The sequence below is a fragment of the Lolium perenne genome, chromosome 6 (assembly GCF_019359855.2).
Source record: "Lolium perenne isolate Kyuss_39 chromosome 6, Kyuss_2.0, whole genome shotgun sequence".
In the NCBI taxonomy this organism is placed as follows: domain Eukaryota; kingdom Viridiplantae; phylum Streptophyta; class Magnoliopsida; order Poales; family Poaceae; genus Lolium; species Lolium perenne.
The window spans coordinates 25,621,278-25,646,048 of NC_067249.2; the positions used below are offsets into that span (position 1 = coordinate 25,621,278).

General features: G+C 43.6%; 1 long non-coding RNA gene across 2 annotated transcripts; it reads right to left on the reverse strand.

Annotated features, from left to right (window-relative positions):
• Window positions 1–18,956: 18,956 nt before the first annotated feature.
• On the reverse strand, window positions 18,957–21,126 carry LOC127308555 (uncharacterized). 2 transcript variants are annotated; one of them, XR_007856655.2, is made up of 5 exons: window positions 20,879–21,126; window positions 20,694–20,790; window positions 20,452–20,528; window positions 19,492–19,582; window positions 18,957–19,325 (listed from the first exon to the last, which is right to left on the reverse strand). It is a non-coding gene; the product is annotated as an uncharacterized lncRNA (long non-coding RNA). The 2 variants fall into 2 exon arrangements; XR_007856656.2 differs by lacking the exon at window positions 19,492–19,582.
• Window positions 21,127–24,771: the final 3,645 nt, after the last annotated feature.

Genomic DNA, 24,771 nt, shown 5'->3' on the forward strand with positions numbered 1-24,771 from the left:
TTTGTTCCCATAACACTACAACCAAAATAGGAAGCAAACCATATTCCACATCATTTGGAAACTTAAGCAAAACCAAAGAGCTAATGTTAGGTTGCAGAGGTTTTGTTTTGCAAGCATAAAACAAAGGTTGCCCACCTCTACTAAAATGAGTTGGTCAAGGGTTTTAGATAAACCGAAAAGTTTTGTTTCAACAATGCATGTCACACATAAACATTACTAACAGCAACAAATATGTATGAACAGAGACTAATAATATTTTTCCTAGATATCCAAAAAGACTAATACAAGACTAACCCAATTGGAATCACCCAAAAATATTAAACCTACAATTTTAGGAATTTCTTTGAATCTGACTGTACAGAAAACAAGATCTGTAAGCCATAAATCGTAGAAAAAACCTAAAAATATGAGGCCACTGGCATTTGAAAGATATTTAAACAGAGATTCACACACAATTGGATTTGGGTTCAAATTGTTTCTGAAACTCTCACAAATGGATTTACAAGTTTACTGCATGTTTTCACCATTTGCTTTAACTATGGAGTTGCAGAACAGATAAAGGTTTGAAACTTATTTGAGATGATTAAGAAAACATTCAGTAATCCTACAGAATTGGAATCACTCAATTAGGTTCAAAAATGGATTTTTGATGAATTAAAATCTAACATCCATGTCTGCAGAACACACAGAACAAGTTTAATTCACCAAAAATCATACACAAATCACAAAAATATGAGGTCTGCTGCATCTGAAAGGTATTGAATAGGTGGTTTTTACCCAGTTGGTTTCATTCAAAAATTAGTTTCCAAGCTCCTGGTTTAATTCAACAAAATCAGATCTGACCAGAACTTGATCTGCAAACCATTTCAGTTTCAGGAGGTCAATCGAAGTGAAACCACCGCCAAAATGAAGGTACGGGAGAGGGCTTTCAACCGCAGTTGAGTTTGCTCAAAAAGGTTTTGTAAAACGGAAGAAATCTCACAAACAGTGATTCTGCATGTTTGCAGAACTTTATTTACCATGCAAAATCCGTAACGAATTTGAGGATGACACTGGTGGAAAAAAGGGCTTTGGTCGCGGTTGGCAACTGCCATTAGTCGCGGTGGCGCAACCGCGACCAAAGCTGCGCGACTAAAGGCCCCCCCCTTTAGTCGCGGTTCCTTACGAACCGCGACTAAAGGCCCGTCCACGTGGCCGCAGCGAGCGCTGGGCGGAGGACCTTTAGTCGCGGTTCTTCTGGCCAGCCGCGACTAAAGGCCTCCGCAGGGTTTAGGGTTTTAGCCCCCCTCCCCCTAAATCTGGTTTCTTTTTAATTTGTATTATTTTATTTCTTTTGGGTTTTAATTTTGAAGGAGTTTCACATATTCTACGGTACTGTATACATACATGCATATGAATGTACAATTTCAAACAAATTTGAAATTAGAACCAAAAAGAATTCAAGAGGAATATACAATATATATTCAATATCGGATCACCATATACAATATATATTCAATATCGGATGACCATATACAATTTTGAACAAGTTAGTTACAAATTCTGGTGCATATAAAGTTCTACGTCATCGTAATAGTGTTCTCCTTTAGGATCGATGACTTCCCTCGCCAACCATCCAGCTAGTTCCTCTTGAAGTGGTCGGAAGCGAGCTTCTGGACTAAGCGTCTTCCGGAGGTTATTCCTCGTGATGTTGTTCTCACACGTCTGGTCCCGCTCATTGCGTATCTCCGGATCCTCTCACAAACATAGTATCCACATAGATTGGTCCCCGGTGGCTGAGTATCCCCGCCGTCCGCACCGCCATTTTAAAAGATAGCTCTTTTTTGAATTCACCGACCTTGGTATCTACGAACCGTCTCCAAACCCTACGAGGCAAAGAAAATTAAATAAACAAGAGAGTTATTAATTAGTTACTTGATATTAGGAAATGATGAACGAAATAGGCCGATCGATATAGAGCGCAAATGAATGAAAATAATTACTTTTGCAACATTTTTCTCATGTCGCCCCAAAGCGCCGGATCCATATTCAGAGAGTCGTGGACGAGAACCGAGGAGGTCTGAACTTTAATTACCATAAGAATCCAAAGTGGAACCTGCGGACACGATACATGCACACCATGCATAACTCATCGATTAGCCACATACCATGCATGGAGTAAACAAAAGAGAATGTGCTCAAGACAGAAACACTCACCCAAAATGGTAAGGAAATAGAATATCACTTTTTCGTTGCTGTTTTCTAATAAACCGCCACAGGTCATCCTCCACGTCGGCGGGGTGGTGTTCTAACACATGTGAATTAACGATGTGTGGGTCAATGAACCCAACATCATGGATGTTCCTTATTCGCATTTCCCGCTTCTTCATTCTCGCATAATAGCGTACACAACAAGATAGTTAGGACAAGGCAGGCAATGAACGAGATGGGGTAGAAATTAATAAATCACTTACGTAACGTAGCAACCGATGATAGATTTGTCGAGGTCGCGCAGATTGAACAGCTGGAACAATTCACTCGTAGGAATTTGTACCCAGTAATGTTTGAAGTGATGCTCATATCTAACTTCCGCATAGATATAGTCTTTGGCGTTTTTATGTTTTATGTAACCCTTGTACCAATTTAGCAGACCTAGCATTTGTCGAGGTAGATCCCCTTCTCGCGCAGGCTCGACGAGAGGGCCATTCTTCACATATGTAAATACTACGTCCTTCATTGGCGCCTCATCAAGGCCTAGCAAAGGCACGAAGAGTGATACCTAACTCGGCCGCTTGTTCTCTCGGCACTCGTTACAGTCAATCCACAAAGTGCTGCCGCAGCTGCTACCATATCCCGGGCATCCGGAACGGCGGCTTCCACTATGAGCGGGGCGATCGATTGTTTACTTTGTTCCCCGAGCTGGGCAACTTCTTTCCCCCTTTCTAATTTTGACTCGGCCTCGTCCTTCACGGCTTTCTTCTCCGCCAACTCTTTCCTGTTCTTGAACGCGAGTGCTTGCCTACGAAGTTCACGTAAATAGTCGTCGTGCAGATTCTTCGCGGCTTGGGACGGTGTGTTCAAAAATGACTTAGCCCACTGCTTTTCCTTGTCGAATATACCGGCTTGGGCTCGCCTCTATTTTCCTCTTGACGCCGCCTTCCATTTCTCTAAATCAGCAGCCGCGCCCGCCTCGACTTCCTCGGCACTACTTTCCCAAGGCCTCGTGGGGAGAGGCTTCGTGATACCTCCGGTACCTTTGTTTTCTTAGGTACGTAAGGGTCCGGGTTAATAACCCAGACTGCTTCGCTTCTTCGCCGGAGGTGGATTGGGGCGGTACCGGTGTCTGATCACCCGCCGGACGAGGATCGGGCGGCGGCGTGGGCTGACGTGAATGAGGTGTATTAGGTGAAGCACCACCGCCACCGTCACCGCCACCGCCACCGTCACCGCCACCGCCACCGCCACCGTCACCGCCACCGCCACCACCACCACCGTACGGGGTGGACTTGTTGGCGCCTCGCCGGAAACTTGATAAATTTCTTCGCCATAGAATGAACTCGCGCTTGACATCTCCAAGTCTTTTCACCCCTTCGTGTGTAGCAATGTCAATGTCCAGGTTCTCAAACCCTTGGACTATCTCCTCCACCGTCACACGAGCATAGCCATCTTGAATGGGGTTGTTGTGGTGGAGTGCTCCAGGTGGTAAAGCACCGCCGATGGCTACCTTCATGGACATGTTCCCGATAGGATAATACAGATGACATGCTTTCATCTCCTTTATATCGTCCACGGGGTAGCGAGGAGGCTCCGGTGCAGTAATTTCGACCACCGCAGGCTCCGGTGCAGTAATTTCTATCGTCGGTGCACCAGCCGGTGAGGCCTCCGTGGAAGCCACGCTGCTTCTTCTCTCGCTGGCTTCCGAGATCCATTGGATGATCTTCAGCATGTCGCGCCCGAGCTGCATCTCTTTCGGCGACTAGTACACTCACGGTTTTCTTCATCACATCCATTTCAGTTACCAACTTCGCCACAACATCTCGCATCCCGATCCATCTTTCTCTTACGGCTTCGTAACCGTACGGGTCATCGTTCCGGGGAACCCTATTTTCCACGGAATGGGCCCCATGCCTCGTATACGTCCTCCGTGTTCAGGATTCCCGAGGGCTTTTGTCGTGGCGTCGTTCTCTCTCGTTGAACCTGATCCTCCCCTCTTGAGCCTCCCTCATTGCCTCAATAAGCTTTTGGGTGGGTGTAATTATTTTGCCCTGATAAACACACTCCCTGTCTCCGGTTCAGCCGATCCCCATGCCCGTACCACCAGCTTTTGGCCCTTGGGTCCCATCCCTCCGCACCTGGACGGATTCCTCGCGCCCTCAGCTCGTTCTCCCTCTTCGCCCACTTAGGCTGCCAAAAGCGATCCCCTCCGCGCACCACTTTATGATAGTACTCCTTCTTGGCCGCATTTTCCTTATTTTTTCTCGATAGTTCAAGGAACTGCTCCGATTTCTTTTGCTTCACAAATTCTGGCCAATCATGTTGCAGTTTCTCATATTGTCCTATGAAATCCGGAGTCTTGCCCTGGTTGACAAAGTCATGGGCTAGATTTTGCTTGTATTTCCGAATGCGTTGGCCATCCTAGAAAGAGCGAACTGTTTGACTAGCTTGCGCCTCTCCTTGTTTTCCGCAATCTTGTTACCCTCCTCATCGTATTTGCGGTATTCCGGAGGTAGAACGAAATGTTCCATAAGCTTGTTGAAGCAATCTTTTTTTTCTCTCTTATCGACAAAAGTGAAACCAACACGTGCCTTCTTTGGCTCATTCCACTCCTGGCGGGTGATCGAGACGTTGTCTCTAACAACGGCTCCGCATTGGCTGACAAACTTGGTGGCGTTCTTGCTGGGCTCCAGCGGCCTGCCGGTTGCTTCATCGACAACATCGATGGTGCATGTTTCTCCTGCTTTCATCGTCTTGGTTGCGCCACGCTTTGACGACGTACTCGATTTGTTCGACGATCCGGCCGAGGGCTAAAATAAGAAAGAGAGTCGCGCGCGTTAGTACACACACATTTATTCAAATCAGTTAGTTTGTATCACCAGACGCTCAATATGTATATATATATACCTCGGCGCCGGAGGTGGTTGCTACTTCCAATTGAAGATCGTCGTTTATCGACGTTTCTTCGGCATCATCTCGCTTGTCGACGGCGCCCTTCATCTTCACCCTCAAGGTTCAGATAAGAAGAGATATCATCTTCTTCTTCTCCGGTCGGCACATATAGAATATCGCCTTTTATGATGCCGAACATATGGTCTTCAGCTTCCGGATCATAGTTGGCCAGAATCGGGTCAGCTCTATCGTCAGCCATATGTCACCCCGAAAACATGTAGTCAAAACAAATTAATTGTGTATATGCATTATCACATCTCTTCTACATATAAACAGAGAGGGCGACGAGCGGGAGGCGAGAGGGGGGACGCGTGTTATATGCGGACGATCGACCTCGCAATGACCGCGTGGCGGTGGCGAACCGGTGGCGAAAGGGCGCGGTGGCGGTGCCGCCGACACATAACCCTCGCCGCCCCCCTCTCGTTCCCATGCCGAGGTGGGCGCCGTCGGTGGGGAAGGAGGACGTACGGGGAAGAAAAGTCGACGAGCACGGGATTTTTCATAAATTTGACTTAGTTAAAATTTAGTTCTTTTTACACAATTTTTTTTAAGTCAAATTGTAGTTCTTCTTTTACACAAACTTTAAACTTAAATTTTACACTATTTTTAAGTTGCAATATACTTAAAACTATTTTTCATTTAAAGTTACAATATTTTTAAGTTGAATAAAAATTTGAAGTTACAAATTACTTAAAACTATTTTTCATTTAAGTTACAATTTGTAAGTTACAAATTTTGAAGTTTTAATTTTTAAGTACTATTTTTTGTTAAGTATTTTGTTGTTAAGTACTTAGTTATCGACCGGCTAACAAAAATTAAGTTAACAAAATTTTAGGTTAACAAATTGTGAGTTAAGTACTTAGTTATCGACCGGCTAACAAAATTTAAGTTAACAAAATTTAAGTTAACAAAATTTTAGGTTAACAAAATTTTAGGTTAACAAATTGTGAGTTAACAAAATTTGTTATTTAAGTTGAATAACAAATTTTAAGTTTAAAAAAATTTAAGTTAACAAAATTTTAGATTTACAATTTTGATTAACAAATTGTGAGTTAATTAAAAAAAAAAGGGTCGGCCGGCGCCTCTCCTTCCGGCCTCTCTCTCTCTCTCTCAACGACGCGCGCTGCCGGCCGGGCGGCATGCACCCGCAACGCGACGGCCGGCGGGGGCACCTGCAACGCGCGCGCGTACGTCCTCTCTCTCGCGAGCGGCGGCGGCGGCGACGACGCACGGTGCGTGCGACACGCGCTGTGGCGCGTCACGGCGCGGCGGCGGTCAACACGGGCGCGGCGCCGGCGGTCACGGCGGACGATTTAACGAGCATACACGGCGGCGGCGGCGGGACGTACGGCGAGAGAGGCGGCCGGCGCGGGACGACGACGGAGGCGGCGTCGTTGGCGCAGGCGGCGTCGTCCGTGCAGCCGGCGGCAAAGTGTTTCGAGGAGGAAGAAGGGGAATCGAATCGCGCTCGCGCGCCGCGCGATATTTATAGGGCGGCACCTTTAGTCGCGGTTGGTGTGGCCAACCGCGACTAAAGGGTACTTTTAGTCGCGGTTGGCCACACCAACCGCGACTAAAGGTCTTTTCGCTGGATTTGAGCGGTTCCGCGGAAAGACCTTTAGTCGCGTTGGTGTGGCCAACCGCGACTAAAGGTCTTTTCAATTTTCTTTTCAATTCAAAATGTTAAAAATACAAATAATATATCAAAAAATCAGAAAAACAAAACTAATTCAATTCAAAATCTTAAAAATACAAATAATATATCAAAAAATTTAGAAAAAATAAAACTAATTCATTTCAAAATGTTAAAAATACAAATAATATATCAAAATTTTTAGAAAAATAAAACTAATTCATTTCAAAATGTTAAAAATACAAATAATATATCAAAATTATTAGAAAAATAAAACTAATTCATTTCAAAATGTTAAAAATACAAATAATATATCAAAAAATTCAGAAAAATAGAACTAATTCAATTCAAAATGTTGAAAATACAAATAATATACCAAAAAAATCAGAAAAATAAAACTAATTCAATTCAAAATGTTAATAATACAAATAATATATCAAAAAATTCAGAAAAATAAAACTAATTCATTTCAAAATGTTAAAAATACATATAATATATCAAAAAAATCAGAAAAATAAAACTAATTCAATTCAAAATTTTAAAAATACAAATAATATATCAAAAAAATCAGAAAAAAAAACTAATGCAATTCAAAATCTTAAAAATACAAATAATATATCAAAAAATTCAGAAAAATAAAACTAATTCAATTCAAAAATCTTAAAAATACAAATTATCAAAAATTCAAAAAAATAAAACTAATTCAATTCAAAAGTTCGTTGGCCCCCTCTTCCCGCCTCTTTCCGCCGACCCCCTCTTCCCTCCTCGTCTTCCCGCCATTTCTTCCCTGTCTTCCCGCCTCTTTCTTCCCACCAATTGTTTCCCGCCAATTTCTTCCGGCCTCTTTCTTCCCGCCAATTTTTTCCGCCAATTTCTTCCCGCCACTTTCTCCCGCCTCTTTCTTCCCGCCTCCTGTCTTCCCGCTCCCATTTTTCCCGCCATTTGTCACTACATATAGGTAGCCCGGCTTGGCCAGCATCACATCTCTACAATCTCTCATCACTCTCTCATGGCTTCCACCGCACCCACTCTAACCTACCAGCAGGTGGAGGAGCTTTGCGCCTCGAACTACCCTTGCCCTCCGGCTACCGCGTCCTCGCTGGCCGGAGCCTAAGCGCCGGCGGCGTGCCGGTCCCTCCCGTCCCTCGTGGTACCGCGCGCCGGCGGCCATCACGAACCACTACTACCTCGACCTCACGCCGAGCAGCGGATGAATCCCCGCCGGCATCCCGATAACCAGCATACTTGGGACGCCTTCTTCATCAATCGGCGTGAGAGGGCGCTCGCTGTATGAGGAGGACGGTCCGCCTCCCGGAAACTTCCACGAGGCCGGCCGTCGGCTATGGTGGTACGGCCGGACTCGCAGAGCGTCATGGACTACATCACGGCCGGCGATATCCCCCGCCCGCGCTACCCTCGCCCGAGCCACGAGCGCCGCCCGACGAGCGACGACAAAGAGCGACGACGACGCGGCAACTTAGAAGGCGACGACTACCAAGACAATGGCGGCGGCTATGAAGACTACGAGTATGCATATTATACGCCTAGGCAGGAGTATGACTAAATCACTCCAAATTTCAAGTATGTAGGAGTATGACTTAGTCACTCCAAATTTCAGATGCAGGAGTATGACTTAGTCACTCCAACTTTCATGTATGCAGGAGTATGACTTAGTCACTCCAAATTTCATGTATCATCGTTGCTATCTCGAGTCAATTGAATCATTCGAAAATGGACACCAAACACATCACGGGTAAGATAATCCACATGATTCATTCAACACAGTTTGGTACAATAAATTATTACACATCATTTCTTCCCTTGTGTCCCCGCTTGCTTACGATTGTGCCGTATCCATGGAGCATCCTCATCATTTAACTTAATGCTTGGGTCGGTGTTCACTTTGAAGGGCGGAATTTCAGCAAACATATTATAATCTTCTCGACATGTCTGTCTTGTCCTCCACTCCCACGATGTTTCTTTTCCCCGAAAGAACAATGTGGCGCTTTGGATCATCGAACGATGTACCGATCGTTTTCTTATCTTTCCGTTTCCTCGGTTTGCTACTCATGTCCTTCACATAGAAAACCTGAGCGACATCTTTCGCTAGGACGAATGGTTCGTCAAGATAACCAAGATTGTTGAAATCCACCATTGTCATTCCGTATTGCTGGTCCACCTTTACCCCACCTCCTGTTAGCTTGAACCATTTGCACCGGAACAAAGGGACCCTAAAGGAGGGTCCATAGTCAAGTTCCCATATCTCCTCTATGTAACCATAATATGTGACCTTTTGCCCATTCTCGGTTGTCGCATCAAAGCGGACACCACTGTTTTGGTTGGTGCTCTTTTTATCTTGGGCGATCGTGTAAAATGTATTCCCATTTATCTCGTACCCTTGGAAAGTCGTTATAGTCGAAGATGGTGTCTTGGCCAACATGTACAGCTGATCTACAACCTTATTGTCACTCATTAAATGTTTTCTCAACCAACTGCCGAAAGTCTCCATGTGGGCCTTCCTAATCCAGGATTCAAGCTTCCTGTGGTTGTCCGAGCGTAAAATATTCTTGTGTTTCTCAAAGTACGGAGCAACCAAGCTGGAATTGGTCGAACCGTGTGGTGTGCTTCACCGTGAGAATGGCCGTCCATACATATCATTGATTTCCTTCCGATCGTGCCTTTTCCACTTAGTCTCCTCGTGCCGCGATTGAGGAAGACCAATCGGCTTAAGGTCAGGAACAAAGTCAACACAAAACTCAATTACCTCCTCATTTCCATAGCCCTTGGCGATGCTTCCTTCGGCCTAGCACGGTTACGAACATATTTCTTTAATACTCCCATGAACCTCTCGAAGGGGAACATATTGTGTAGAAATACAGACCGAGAATGGAAATCTCATCGACTAGGTGAACCAGGAGGTGCGTCATAATATTGAAGAAGGATGGCGGGAACACCAACTCGAAACCGACAAGACATTGGATCACATCGTTCAGAATCGTGGTAGAACTTCTGGATTGATTACCTTCTCGAGAGATTGCATTGAGGAATGCACATAGCTTCACAATGGGCAATGAACATTTTCCGGCAGAGCCCTCAAAGCAATCGGAAGCAATTGCGTCATAATCACGTGGCGTCGTGAGACTTCGTGTTTTGGAACTTTTTCTCCGCCATGTTTATTATTCCCTTTATATTGGACGAGAATCCCGACGGGACCTTCATATCGCTCGTGCATTCAAAAAAGATGACCTTCTCTTCTTTGGTCGAGCGTAGCTGGCACGACCTTGAAACCGTTCCGGATGCCGGTCATCGTGGTCTTTCAAACTTTGCTGGTCCCGCCGTGCTTCCTTTGTATCATTTGACTTCCCATACACGCCCAAGAAGCTTAGGATGTTCACGCAAATATTCTTCGTAACGTGCATCACGTCGATTGCAGAGCGGACTTCTAGGACTTTCCAATATTCTAGCTCCCAGAATATAGATTTCTTCTTCCACATGGCTACGTGCCCGTCAGCTCCTTCGGAACTGATTGTCCGCCAGACCCTTTCCAAAGATGACTTTCAAACCCTTGACCATATCAAATACCTCAGCACCAGCAGTGTTCCGCAGTGCTTCGGCGGGTGATCTGCCTTGCCGTTGTAATGCTTGCCTTTCGGAAGAAATCGACGATGCCCAAGGTACACGTTCTTCTTACAATTTGGCAAATGTACACTTTCAGTCTCATGTAAGCAGTGCGTGCATGCATTGTATCCCTTATTTGACAGTCCCGAAAGGTTACTAAGAGCAGGCCAATCGTTGATGGTTACGAAAAGCAACGCTCGTAGGTCAAATTCCTCTTCTTTGTGCTCATCCCACACACGGACACCCGGTCTGCCCCACCGCCGTAAAAGTTCATCAACTCATGGCCTGAGGTACACATCGATGTCGTGGCCGGGTTGCTTCGAACCTTGGATGAGCACCGGCATCATAATGAACTTCCGCTTCATGCACAACCAAGGAGGAAGGTTGTAGATGCATAGAGTCACGGGCCAGGTACTATGGCTGGAGCTCGCTCGCCAAAAGGATTCATGCCATCCGTACTTAGACCAAATCTTATGTTCCTTTGCGTCACTGCAAAATCTTTGAACTCTCTCGTCGATCTTTCTCCATTGCGTTCCATCTGCGGGGTGTCTCAACTCCCCGTCCGACTTACGGTCCTCTTTGTGCCATCGCAACAACTTGGCATGCTCTTTGTTCCCGAACAGACGTTTCAACCGTGGTATTATAGGAGCATACCACATCACCTTGGCGGGAACCCTCTTCCCGGGTTTCTCGGCCCTCAACATCGTCACCAGGGTCATCGCCTCGATCTTATAACGCAATGCAAAGTGCATACCGGGCATTCATTCAAATTCTCGTATTCACCGCGGTAGAGGATGCATCGTTGATGCATGCATGTATCTTCGTAACCTCTAAACCTAGAGGGCGTACAACCTTCTTTGCTTCGTACGTAGTGGCGGGCAACTCGTTATTCTTTGGAAACATATTCTTCAACATTTTCAGCAAGTTTTCAAATGCCGAGTCAGCTACACCTGCCCGTGCCTTCCATCTCAGCAAATCCAGCAGTGCAGCCCAGCTTTTTCAGACCATCATCGCATCCGGGTACAGCGCCTTCCCGTGATCCTCTAACATGCGATCCAAATTCTCCCTCTCTTTTTCAGTTTCGCAGCGTCTCCGTGCATCAGCAATGGTCCGACCAAGATCATCAACGGGATCATCACGTGCCTCTTCTTCACCTTCCCCTTCACCTTCCCCTTCACCTTCAAAGCATCCTCCATGAAAGTATCACCGAAATGAGCAAGATAGCTTTCATCGATGAAATCATCCCCTTCTTCATCTTCTTCCATTATAACCCCTCTTTCTCCATGCTTGGTCCAACAATTATAGCTTGGCATGAAACCGTGCCGAAGCAGGTGCATGTGAACATCTCTTGAGGAAGAGTAACCCTTCTGATTCTTACATTTAACACATGGACAGATAACAAAACCCTCCTGCTTGTTCGCATTAGCCACTACGAGGAAATCTTTCAAACCCGCACTGAACTCGCCGGAGAGTCGGTTACCGTACATCCATTGTCGATTCATCTGCATTATTATAATATAAAATATATAATTAACCATCATGCATTTGTTAAACTAACTAGCTACAAACAATATAAATTAAACAATGAACTACACACACATGCACATTTTATCAACGACACATCAAAGGTTCAAGTTGCTAACCGCGATCGAGGAGGAAAAAATAAATGAGAAAGCTCAAGTGTGGCTCCAACACTTCATATCATGTTTGTTTCATGCTCTTGGGGCATTTCATCAAACACCTTATGTGCATAAGAGGAACCAAAAGCAAACCTAACACCCACTTGTGAGCTTGTGAAGAGAATGGCACCAAATGGCTAAGTGTTGGCTGCTGGATGGGTATATATAGGGGAGGGGCTTTAGTCCCGGTTGGCCTGGCCAACCGCGACTAAAGGCCTTCGGCATTTTAGTCGCGGGTGGCCTGGCCAACCGCGACTAAAGACCCCCCACGTGCACCGGCTGGCCACCGAGCGCCCTGGGCCCAGGCCTTTGGTCGCGGTTCTCCTCCCGAACCGCGACTAAAGGTACCATTTGTCGCGGATCCTGCAGCATCGCGACTTATGGGGCTCACCCGAAGCCTGTTTTTCCACCAGTGTGAGACCAACGCCAAGTTGTAGATCTTTTCAATACCTATCTGCGGAACTTTGAATCACTCGATTTGGATCTGCACACAAGATTTGGCGGATTTTACAAGTTCGTACCAGAATCTGAAACAGCAAGATACAGAAATTACGGCAAGGTTTTGGACGAACTTTGCTCAAGAACTTCAGATCTGAGGATAGCTCAAGCTTCTCCATGCTTGGACCAACATGCACCTGCATCAAGATCCAATCTTAGCAAGGGAGGAAGAAGAAGAGGAGAGAAAACCATCTAGGGTTGGGGAGAAGAAGGAGAGGGAGGCTCTCATGGTGAGGAAGAGCTTGAGGGAGAGGGAGAGCTTCATCTTAGTGGCTTGCCATGGCCATGGCCGGCCATGGGAGCAAGGGGCAGCAGCATTTTCGTGGGGGGAGAGGTAGAGGAGAGTGTGAGGGAGTGGAGTGTGAGAAAAATGACCAAAGGAGGAGGGAGTGGCCGGCCAAGGGCCAATTTATAGAGGGAGAGGAGTGGCTGCCTCCTTATTTGATTGGCCAAGGTGGGTGGCTGCCCATTTAGTGATTGGGGTAGTTGGGAGGCAAGGCTTGGAAGAGAAGGAAATGAGGAGGGAGGGCTGGCCGAATTTTCTTGCCATGGCCGGCTCCTTCTTGACAACCACAAGTGAACAAACAAAGTGCAATGCCACTTCATGAATGTCGACCAAGGTTGAGTATTTGAGGGGTTAGCTAAAAATGGTTTGATGATGTATTAAAATTTGGGAGAGAGGTGATAATAAACATTGGTGGCAATGTTGGAGAATAAAGTACTTTGATCAAATTATCAAATTGGCCAAGAGATGATGGTGGTGATGGTGGTTGAGACAATGGTAGAGCAAGATTAAGAGAGATGGTGAGTGAAGTAACCATATACTCACAATGAAGAATATGGGGACTTAAATCATGAATTCATGAGGTCAAGGTAATGATGGAAAAGAATATAAATTGCTCTACAAATGAGAGGTCAATAGGGAGTGAGTTGAAAGTATCAAATGATCATCCATTTGATCCAGAATTGGAGGATGGAGGGGATACAATGTGGTGGATCAGAGATGTGCATAAGATGTGCAAGAGTTGTCATTTGAAATAGATCTTGTTTGAAAAGTATTTGAAACACCTCAATTGTCTAGGGACAATTGGGAATGAACTCAAGTGGAATGAAGTTTGAAAGTGTTGAGATAAAACTAGTTGGAACATAGGGGTTCAAAATATTCTACTTACTTTCTCAAGTAAGGTAGAGTTTTTTCTCAAAGGTAAAAATAAGCAAGAGGAAAACAAGAAATGGTATAGGTACCATAAACAAGCTTTTTGTTAAAACAAAGAAAAATAGAAATAATGTTTTATAAATCAATACTTGGTAGAAATGGGATGAAAAACAAAACCCATTTCAGTTCCTTGTTTTCTTTGAAGAGAAATCTTGGAAAGTTTTAATAAAACTAGAAGTAGTTTTGTGATCAAAACTAGAGAAGGAAAACTGTAGGATTTTTTTGAGGAGGGAAACTAATTTAGGGAGGAGTGTTCTCAAGGGTAGATGGTGGCTACAGAATGTATCCATCATTCCCACTCTTGGTTTTGTGAAGATTAAACTTGAATAAAAACAAGAGGTAAAAGTAGAAGGAAGTGATCTAGAGTTGAATCATTGGATAGGGTATAAGATCAAGTTGAATATATGTGATGCAAGGGTAGAATGAGACATGCAGGATGTGGAAATTGTAGAGGGAGATGCACAGATGAGATCCATGCGTTGAGATCACCAAGTTGTGAATTAAGGATGATTGAGCTATCTTGTACCACAAAGAGAAAAATCAAGATGGCACACCCATGTTGTCATCAGGAGAGAGGTTTGATGTAGTAAGAAGGAAAACAATTCTTCCTAAGCCACACATGTGTTTTATTCGGGGAGTTGCTTGTTTAACCACTAGGGGTGTTGTTCTTTGAGGTACTCAAGACAAAACTCAACAAGCAAAACAATACAATTCGTCTACCAGCAGATCAAAGCAATTCATCACAACAAACAGATCAAGGCAATTCATCTAATTAGTCTTTAGAAAAAGTTTTTGTTCCCCCTAATTTTTGCAATAAGGGCAATTAATCAAGGTTGTGAAAGTTGGGGTGTTACAGATCTTCCACCCTTAAAATAATCTCGTCCCGAGATTACTGAGCGCAGAACTAGAGGGGTTGTAAAGCTTAACGAAGTTAGACTCCATCCTTCTGTAGATGCACCATTGTAGAGAAGGTCGTTGCTTCATCTTCTCGCAGACATGATGGATTCCTGCCGATGGCGAGCTTCATGAAGAGGTTGACTACTCCCTGCAGATGTTAGACCTGTAGCTTCTTAACGACCCTAGTGGAGCTCACGACTCAGAAAATTTGGTGCACTCCAATGGTGCCTTAGCGGGGTTGAAAACTTTTTAGAGTTAGCTTAAATTTAAGGGAAGACGAAGTCTTCCACCCTTAAAATCGTTCATCGGGGAGGGGGCGTTAAAAACTGTAAGCTTCGGCCACGGGTCTTGTCGGGCCTTCTTGGAGAAGCCATTGATCTCCCGTCTTGATTTGACATCTTCAGAGGGCGTTGTGTAGTCCACGGCTTCAAGAGGGGTTAGTGCATCCCACGTTTCCATCGTTGTTTTAGAAAGATTAAAAATTTGAGGGTTAGCTCCAACTTTTAGTGGAAGACGAAGTCTTCCACCCTTAAGATTTTTCATCGGCTTTCGGAAAAACTCAGAGCGTCTACCTTGCGGTCCTGTCGGGGGCTTCTGAAGAAGTCATCGATCTTCCGTACTCAGTTGAAGAATCTTCAGGGGCGACGTGCGGACCACAACTTCAAGGGGCACTCACGGTGTTAACTAAACCATAAGGGACGCGCAATGAGTTAGTAAGTTCATGAAACGCCTGGTTGGTACCCATATGAAGCAGCAACAGGGGTCGTCGAAGACAATCTTCAGCTTGAGGGTCGGTGCTGACTTATACCAGTTGGTGAACGGGTAAGTTGCACCTAGTCTTGAGTTCTTGAGGTATCTTCAGGAGCTTCACTTGATGAGGACCAGATGAACCATGTGATGTAGCTCGGCTTTTACGCTAATGTTCTCTCATCTAATTAGATGGTGTGTTAGGGGGTGGTTTTTAAGAAGATATCCTAGAGGTTAGCGCGATTATACTCCAAGGTCGGACCAAGTTTGTAGGTCTTCTCGTAGAGGTGCAGTCACTCTTGAAGGTAGGGCTTCTTCTTTCTTGGCGTAGTGGAGATGCTCCAGCTGATCTTGAAGGAAGTTAGCGTAGATCAGGGTAGGGTTAGTTCCTCTGATGGTTGAAAAACAACTGCTAACGGGCTAGAGTTAGAGCCTTTTCGTTAATCCTATCATTGCATGTGGCACCCATACAATCATAACCAGAGACAAAATATCACTAACAGAGGCTACTGGTATTTTTCCTATATGCACCGTAACAAAACAAGATCAACACAATTGGAACCATTCAAAAATATTTATTTTTCAATTTTTGAGACTCAAAATACCAACCAGAAACAGTGATCAAGTTTTATTTATTAAAAATTGCACAAAAATCCTAAAAATACAAGGTCAGTGGCATCTGAAAGATAATTTCATACTGGTTCTAGTGCAATTGGAATCACATCAATCGGAGCTACCAAACTATTTTTATTAGCAAAACAGTACACTGGCAGATTTCCATTTTTAATTTCTGTTTTACAAATTCCAAACAATTAAAAAGGACGGGAACGTCTAAATAGCAAGACATACATGCACACAACAAACAGATACAAACACTCAAGGCAGCACATTAGGGAACTACAAGCAATCAGCATACCAAACAAAGCACTCTAAGTATCTAGAGATACCTAACACGTGGGGGTAGCTCAATCGAAGCGATTGAGTTTTTCCTATCCATCCTATAGGTTTGGGGCTGGTCACATATGTCGATGTCTTCATCTTGCTGGCATCGACATCAACTTGGATCCTTGTAGCATTTGGTGGTGAAGGGGCCGGGTGTTGAGTCGTTGATGTTGAAGCGGAGGAGAAATCTATGTAGAACTTCTATTCTCGACATCCCGAAAACATAAGGTCTTCGAAGAGGTAGCTGTTGAGGTGCTCCCGAAGTCGATATCTTCTCGTGGCTGGCCTAAAAATTACTAGTCAAGAAACTGAGGACTTGATCCCTGATGACTGCAAAAAGTGCAAGTCCACGGAGGAACAAGGTCAGCTCCCTGACAGACTTTGGTGATATCCAAAGACATGATATTATTATCTCTTTTATGTGCACACTAAGTCTGCCTCCAATCTTCAATAGCTGCGGTTGGAGATATATGAGTCTTCCTGAGGGATTGAGCCATCTTCGAGTTCGAGTCTTCGGTCTGAGTTGGGGACATCGTCCAACATGTAGGTTTGAAGTGGATGAGACAATAGAGTAAGGATTTTCAAACCTTTTTATAAAGCGGAGAGATAAGAATTTTAGAAGCTTTGAATAAATAAGAGTAGTAGAAGCTATACTTCTGACTAAAGAAACAATTTGTTTCATAAATAGTTTTCCCCAAGTAATTGTTTCCTAACTAACGTCCATGCTAACTAAGGTCTCCTAGAGTCAGGATAGCTCTGATACCAGCTCTGTGGGGACCCCGGACTAGCTGTCCGAAATTCCCTGTTATGTATACAGTTCACGATCCCATGATCAGTGCGCCGTGAACACATAACCGAACTGATATCAAATTACACCATCCATTACAAAGCGGAATAAGAAAATTACAATATGGTCACATGACCAGTACTTACATAATAGCCTCGGAGGGCCTAACTAAACATCAGAGTAACATCATCACTTCAGCAGCGCAGTACCCAAGTCATCTGCCATAACCCTACAGGCAACTGACTGGGAAGACGTTCCTAGCTCGCATAGACGTCGCCAACTCCTTCTTCATCCGTCGTGTTCCTCCAAATCTGGCCAAGTAAATAGCCAGGGACAAAGCCGTGAGTACATTGGGAATTGTACTCGCAAACCATCAAGAAGGTGAATACAAGTCTAACTAGAGAAGACAAGAGGGAGAGAATAGTTTCTCTTATGGAAATAGCATGCATGAGAAGATCAGTTTCTCTTGCTTGTGGATATAGCATGCCGGCATCTCAAGTGATGCGGATACTATGGTGTTTTCAAAGACATCATGCTAACCTAATAAGAGGGAAGGTAGCATACCGCCCTCTCAATTGATGGGGACGCTAGGGAAGTCCTATGACATATCTATATCTTTATTGAAGAAGAGTTAGCATATCGCCACCTCATTTGATGGGAATGCTAGAGAGATCCTATGACATATCTATATCTTTATTGAAGAAGATACTTCAAAAGAGTTCTACAACATAAAACACTAGGATGGGGGTAACCCAATTTATTTCCTTTCCGACCATCTCCATATGGTCAACCAAACCATTCCCGTACCCTTCCTAAGACTCGAAAACAAGTTCATTTCTTTCATTTTCCAAACAATTTTTTTGTAAACCAAAAACTCATCAGGCTAAGCAACAGCCATTCCAACCGTCCATGACCGCGGACACGGCTATTCGAATAGATTTGACTCTGCAGAGTTTGCACACTTTCCCCACAAGATCCGCGAGTTTATCATTTGGGCATCATCCCTGCATATCACCTATGCAATGACAAAAACTCGGACATAGCCTTTCGCCTATTCGACTTAGCACAGGATCCTACCCTATGGAGTATGTACCTCCCCGGCACCGTGGCAGCTCACCTCCTTTGAGCGTGGCTCCACCGCCAAGCCAGGAGACCCATAGTGTCTTCCGGACGGGTCAGCCCCGAAGGCCTCCCGTTATACTATTGTCTCCACCAACGACAATCCGGATTCAGGGGTAACCTTACCCTTATATAGTTGTGCGGTGTCCCATGTTAAGAAGAACAAACTACGAGCTAAGCCCCGTCCCACTCCAGGGTAATGTGGTTGCGCGGGTTAATTGTCACGGGTGAATACTTAGGCGCCAAAGTTTTCGAAAACAAGATTTTCTTTTCAACCATCTTTGCCAAGATCCTTTCCTTTCATAACACACACTTGGGTAAGTCCAACTCACCCAAGGTTTTCAAAAACATTTACAACAAGGTAAACCTTGAGGGGTTCCCATCCTATAGTTTCATGAATGGAACTAAAACATCACCATGGCCGAGATGAAGGTCATCACGCCCATGAGGGGATGTGTGAGTGGCGTAAAGAGGATCATACTTGCTTAAGGTAAGCATGTATAATGACAACATAAGAGGAAACATTTTCAGATTGGTGGTGCTAAGTGTACAAGTTAGATGGTGGAGTATCACTATCCAACCTACTTTCCCATGGGTACACGGCATACTTCTCTCAAGTTGAGAATACGCCAAGATCATGACATTGATACCTCTATACTACAAAGAGGGTGGATGTGGTGTAAGTTACTATCTTGAGATGGAACATGCTCAAGTTGAGCATACAAGATAACCAAGTGAAATAGCACGGCCATGATACCATGCATCCCATAATCACCATGACAATAGTGGAGTATCACCACTAGGGAGTTCCCCACTTGAAATCACACATAGATGACATAAATAGAGAGAGTAACACACATAGAATTAAGGTGCTTTGGACATCAACAAATGACATCCAACTAGACACCAAATCAGAGATCAAAAGATGGCTTGCCTTGGCTTATTTGTCCCCGGACTTCTTCAACTCCATAAATATAAGAATCCCAACAATATAAATAAAATCCTCGTCCGATTCCACTTCTTCTTCTCCGGAATTGTTCGCATCTATCGCCGGAAAATATAAAAGGAACACAATCAATCACATTGCATCAACAAGACAACATTCATCAATCAAAAACTAACCATGCAGCCAAGGTATAACATACTAAGGACCTATAGATACCACAAAACAACTTTAAGAGTTTTAGTTTAGAAAACCCCATTTATTTACCTAGTAAAGGTATGAGTGCATCACAACTTAGCAATTGCCTCTCTCGGGTATCACTATGGTATAAACCAAATATCCCCTGGTAGATAACATCCTAAAGAGGACAAGTGCATTAGTTTGACATCAAATACAATCACAAAGCATTTTCAAACATTTTTGAAAAAGTAGAAAACAGTTTTCCTAACTTAATTTGTTCCCATAACACTACAACCAAAATAGGAAGCAAACCATATTCCACATCATTTGGAAACTTAAGCAAAACAAAAGAGCTAATGTTAGGTTGCAGAGGTTTTGTTTTGCAAGCATAAAACAAAGGTTGCCCACCTCTACTAAAATGAGTTGGTCAAGGGTTTTAGATAAACCGAAAAGTTTTGTTTCAACAATGCATGTCACACATAAACATTACTAACAGCAACAAATATGTATGAACAGAGACTAATAATATTTTTCCTAGATATCCAGTACTAATACAAGACTAACCCAATTGGAATCACCCAAAAATATTAAACCTACAATTTTAGGAATTTCTTTGAATCTGACTGTACAGAAAACAAGATCTGTAAGCCATAAATCGTAGAAAAAACCTAAAAATATGAGGCCACTGGCATTTGAAAGATATTTAAACAGAGATTCACACACAATTGGATTTGGGTTCAAATTGTTTCTGAAACTCTCACAAATGGATTTACAAGTTTACTGCATGTTTTCACCATTTGCTTTAACTATGGAGTTGCAGAACAGATAAAGGTTTGAAACTTGTTTGAGATGATTAAGAAAACATTCAGTAATCCTACAGAATTGGAATCACTCAATTAGGTTCAAAAATGGATTTTTGATGAATTAAAATCTAACATCCATGTCTGCAGAACACACAGAACAAGTTTAATTCACCAAAAATCATACAGAAATCACAAAAATATGAGGTCTGCTGCATCTGAAAGGTATTGAATAGGTGGTTTTTACCCAGTTGGTTTCATTCAAAAATTAGTTTCCAAGCTCCTGGTTTAATTCGACAAAGTCAGATCTGACCAGAACTTGATCTGCAAACCATTTCAGTTTCAGGAGGTCAATCGAAGTGAAACCACCGCCAAAATGAAGGTACGGGAGAGGGCTTTCAACCGCAGTTGAGTTTGCTCAAAAAGGTTTTGTAAAACGGAAGAAATCTCACAAACAGTGATTCTGCATGTTTGCAGAACTTTATTTACCATGCAAAATCCGTAACGAATTTGAGGATGAGACCAACGCCAAGTTGTAGATCTTTTCAATACCTATCTGCGGAACTTTGAATCACTCGATTTGGATCTGCACACAAGATTTGGCGGATTTTACAAGTTCGTACCAGAATCTGAAACAGCAAGATACAGAAATTACGGCAAGGTTTTGGACGAACTTTGCTCAAGAACTTCAGATCTGAGGATAGCTCAAGCTTCTCCATGCTTGGACCAACATGCACCTGCATCAAGATCCAATCTTAGCAAGGGAGGAAGAAGAAGAGGAGAGAAAACCATCTAGGGTTGGGGAGAAGAAGGAGAGGGAGGCTCTCATGGTGAGGAGGAGCTTGAGGGAGAGGGAGAGCTTCATCTTAGTGGCTTGCCATGGCCATGGCCGGCCATGGGAGCAAGGGGCAGCAGCATTTTCGTGGGGGGAGAGGTAGAGGAGAGTGTGAGGGAGTGGAGTGTGAGAAAAATGACCAAAGGAGGAGGGAGTGGCCGGCCAAGGGCCAATTTATAGAGGGAGAGGAGTGGCTGCCTCCTTATTTGATTGGCCAAGGTGGGTGGCTGCCCATTTAGTGATTGGGGTAGTTGGGAGGCAAGGCTTGGAAGAGAAGGAAATGAGGAGGGAGGGCTGGCCGAATTTTCTTGCCATGGCCGGCTCCTTCTTGACAACCACAAGTGAACAAACAAAGTGCAATGCCACTTCATGAATGTCGACCAATGTTGAGTATTTGAGGGGTTAGCTAAAAATGGTTTGATGATGTATTAAAATTTGGGAGAGAGGTGATAATAAACATTGGTGGCAATGTTGGAGAATAAAGTACTTTGATCAAATTATCAAATTGGCCAAGAGATGATGGTGGTGATGGTGGTTGAGACAATGGTAGAGCAAGATTAAGAGAGATGGTGAGTGAAGTAACCATATACTCACAATGAAGAATATGGGGACTTAAATCATGAATTCATGAGGTCAAGGTAATGATGGAAAAGAATATAAATTGCTCTACAAATGAGAGGTCAATAGGGAGTGAGTTGAAAGTATCAAATGATCATCCATTTGATCCAGAATTGGAGGATGGAGGGGATACAATGTGGTGGATCAGAGATGTGCATAAGATGTGCAAGAGTTGTCATTTGAAATAGATCTTGTTTGAAAAGTATTTGAAACACCTCAATTGTCTAGGGACAATTGGGAATGAACTCAAGTGGAATGAAGTTTGAAAGTGTTGAGATAAAACTAGTTGGAACATAGGGGTTCAAAATATTCTACTTACTTTCTCAAGTAAGGTAGAGTTTTTTCTCAAAGGTAAAAATAAGCAAGAGGAAAACAAGAAATGGTATAGGTACCATAAACAAGCTTTTTGTTAAAACAAAGAAAAATAGAAATAATGTTTTATAAATCAATACTTGGTAGAAATGGGATGAAAAACAAAACCCATTTCAGTTCCTTGTTTTCTTTGAAGAGAAATCTTGGAAAGTTTTAATAAAACTAGAAGTAGTTTTGTGATCAAAACTAGAGAAGGAAAACTGTAGGATTTTTTTGAGGAGGGAAACTAATTTAGGGAGGAGTGTTCTCAAGGGTAGATGGTGGCTACAGAATGTATCCATCATTCCCACTCTTGGTTTTGTGAAGATTAAACTTGAATAAAAACAAGAGGTAAAAGTAGAAGGAAGTGATCTAGAGTTGAATCATTGGATAGGGTATAAGATCAAGTTGAATATATGTGATGCAAGGGTAGAATGAGACATGCAGGATGTGGAAATTGTAGAGGGAGATGCACAGATGAGATCCATGCGTTGAGATCACCAAGTTGTGAATTAAGGATGATTGAGCTATCTTGTACCACAAAGAGAAAAATCAAGATGGCACACCCATGTTGTCATCAGGAGAGAGGTTTGATGTAGTAAGAAGGAAAACAATTCTTCCTAAGCCACACATGTGTTTTATTCGGGGAGTTGCTTGTTTAACCACTAGGGGTGTTGTTCTTTGAGGTACTCAAGACAAAACTCAACAAGCAAAACAATACAATTCATCTACCAGCAGATCAAAGCAATTCATCACAACAAACAGATCAAGGCAATTCATCTAATTAGTCTTTAGAAAAAGTTTTTGTTCCCCCTAATTTTTGCAATAAGGGCAATTAATCAAGGTTGTGAAAGTTGGGGTGTTACATTATTCTTCTTCTCATATATATATACAAAATACTGTCTGCCGAGGTTCGATGACCGCACCGTCGCCCCTCTCCGCGCCGCCGTCTTGGGCCGCGCCACCATTCTCCCCGCCGAGTTCTCCCCCGTCCCCGACGCACCACCGTCAAGCACCACCGGACCGATCTTCGCAGGTATGTACATCTCCAACCTCCGGCGAGTACAGAGGTTCATCGGTCATTGTGTTCGATATAACCTTAATTTGGGGATTGCAATGTGAGTAACTTACTGGGTTTTCTAGGAAATGAAAACGGCGTCGCTCGATGCCTACACTGCGTCGGCGGATACATGGAAAGCGGAGACGGATGCTCTGCATGCATCGGCGGAGACATGTAAAGCGGATGCGGATGCGGATGCGGAGGCAAAGGCGAAGGCGGTGGCTAGGACGGGCCCGGGCGCTGTGGCGCTGGCAAATGCTCGTATCGAAGCTGCATTTTGTTGGAAAGTCTTGGCGCGTGCTTCGAGAGTTTTGGCGGCGCAGCCGGGAGAACCGTCGGAGGCTTCGAAGCAGGCTGCTTTGAACGCGTCGAGAGCTTGGATGGTGACTTCATCTAAGGCGGCGCTTGTTGCATATGATCGTGACTCGTCAACCCCTTTGTAAGTTCTACCTTCCCCAACTGCAATGAGGTTAGATCTGGTGGATTGGGTTTTTTGCCCAAACCAGACGTGATGATGCATTGAGATGTTTTTGTATTTTTGATGATGCATTCTGCTTCTTTTGTAATTTGGGTGATTCATTATGCTTTTTAGGTAGTAATTTTTCTGATGCACTCACCTCTTCAGGAATTTTTCATGGTTTTTTTTGTTTTTGTTTTTTTCTGTCAACCTAGCTAATGCTCTCTGCTGTTTAGCCAAAAGTTGGATGATGCATTGTACTGTTTACATATATTTTACTCTGATGATGCATTTTGCTCTTTTAGCCTTTTAGGTAATTTTTCTGATTCCTTGAGCAGTGTGGGAAATTTCGATGAAGAATTTTGCTGTCAACTTAGATGATGTATTGTGCTGTTTACATTTTATTACCTATATCAAAGCTAACCCCCATCTGATGTTACCACAGTGTTTTGGGTCCTGTAGAGGTCTCTTTTTCCTCCAATCGTGTTGACACGTTAGCAATTATTACTGTATATGCGAGATTACCTTCCGTTGGTGCGTCCTATTTTTGTGGTGTTTTTTTTTTGCAAATTAAGGGCTTCATTGATTATGCAACAGGATTACAATTGCATTGTCATGTTTACATTATTTTGATTTTGCTGATACATTGTGTTGTTCACATTATTTTGATTTTGCTGATGCATTGTCCTGTTTACATTATTTTGATTTTGCTGATGCATTGTGCTGTTTACACTATTTTGATTTTGCTGATGCACCGTGCAGTTTAGGAAACTTTGATGATGAATTAGATGATGCATTTTGCTGCTTAGTCAAATTAGATGTTGCATTTTGTTTTAAAAAATAGATGATGCAGTGTGTTGTTTACATAATTTTGACGATGCATCGTGCGATTTGCATAATCCTACCAGCTTCAGTCGAAGGACACCCACAACAATCAACGATCTGCCTGGAGATGTAGTCTCTCAGATTCTTGTCAGGCTTCCTCCCCATCCAACCTGCTTACTAGCTGCATCAGGCACCAAGAAAGCATGGAGGCAATGTATGGGAATCAATTATTTCATAAAGCTAACTGTGTCACACAACGGAGGAAACCCGTTGCTAGGGTTTTTCGCCAACAACTCCGAGGACAATCGATTCATCACAGAGCATGATCTTCACCCGGCCATCTTGAAGATGCTGGCAATCCCGTCTCAAGTGAACGGTCCCAAAATCTATGTCCTGGGATGCCGCGATGGTATGGTGCTAC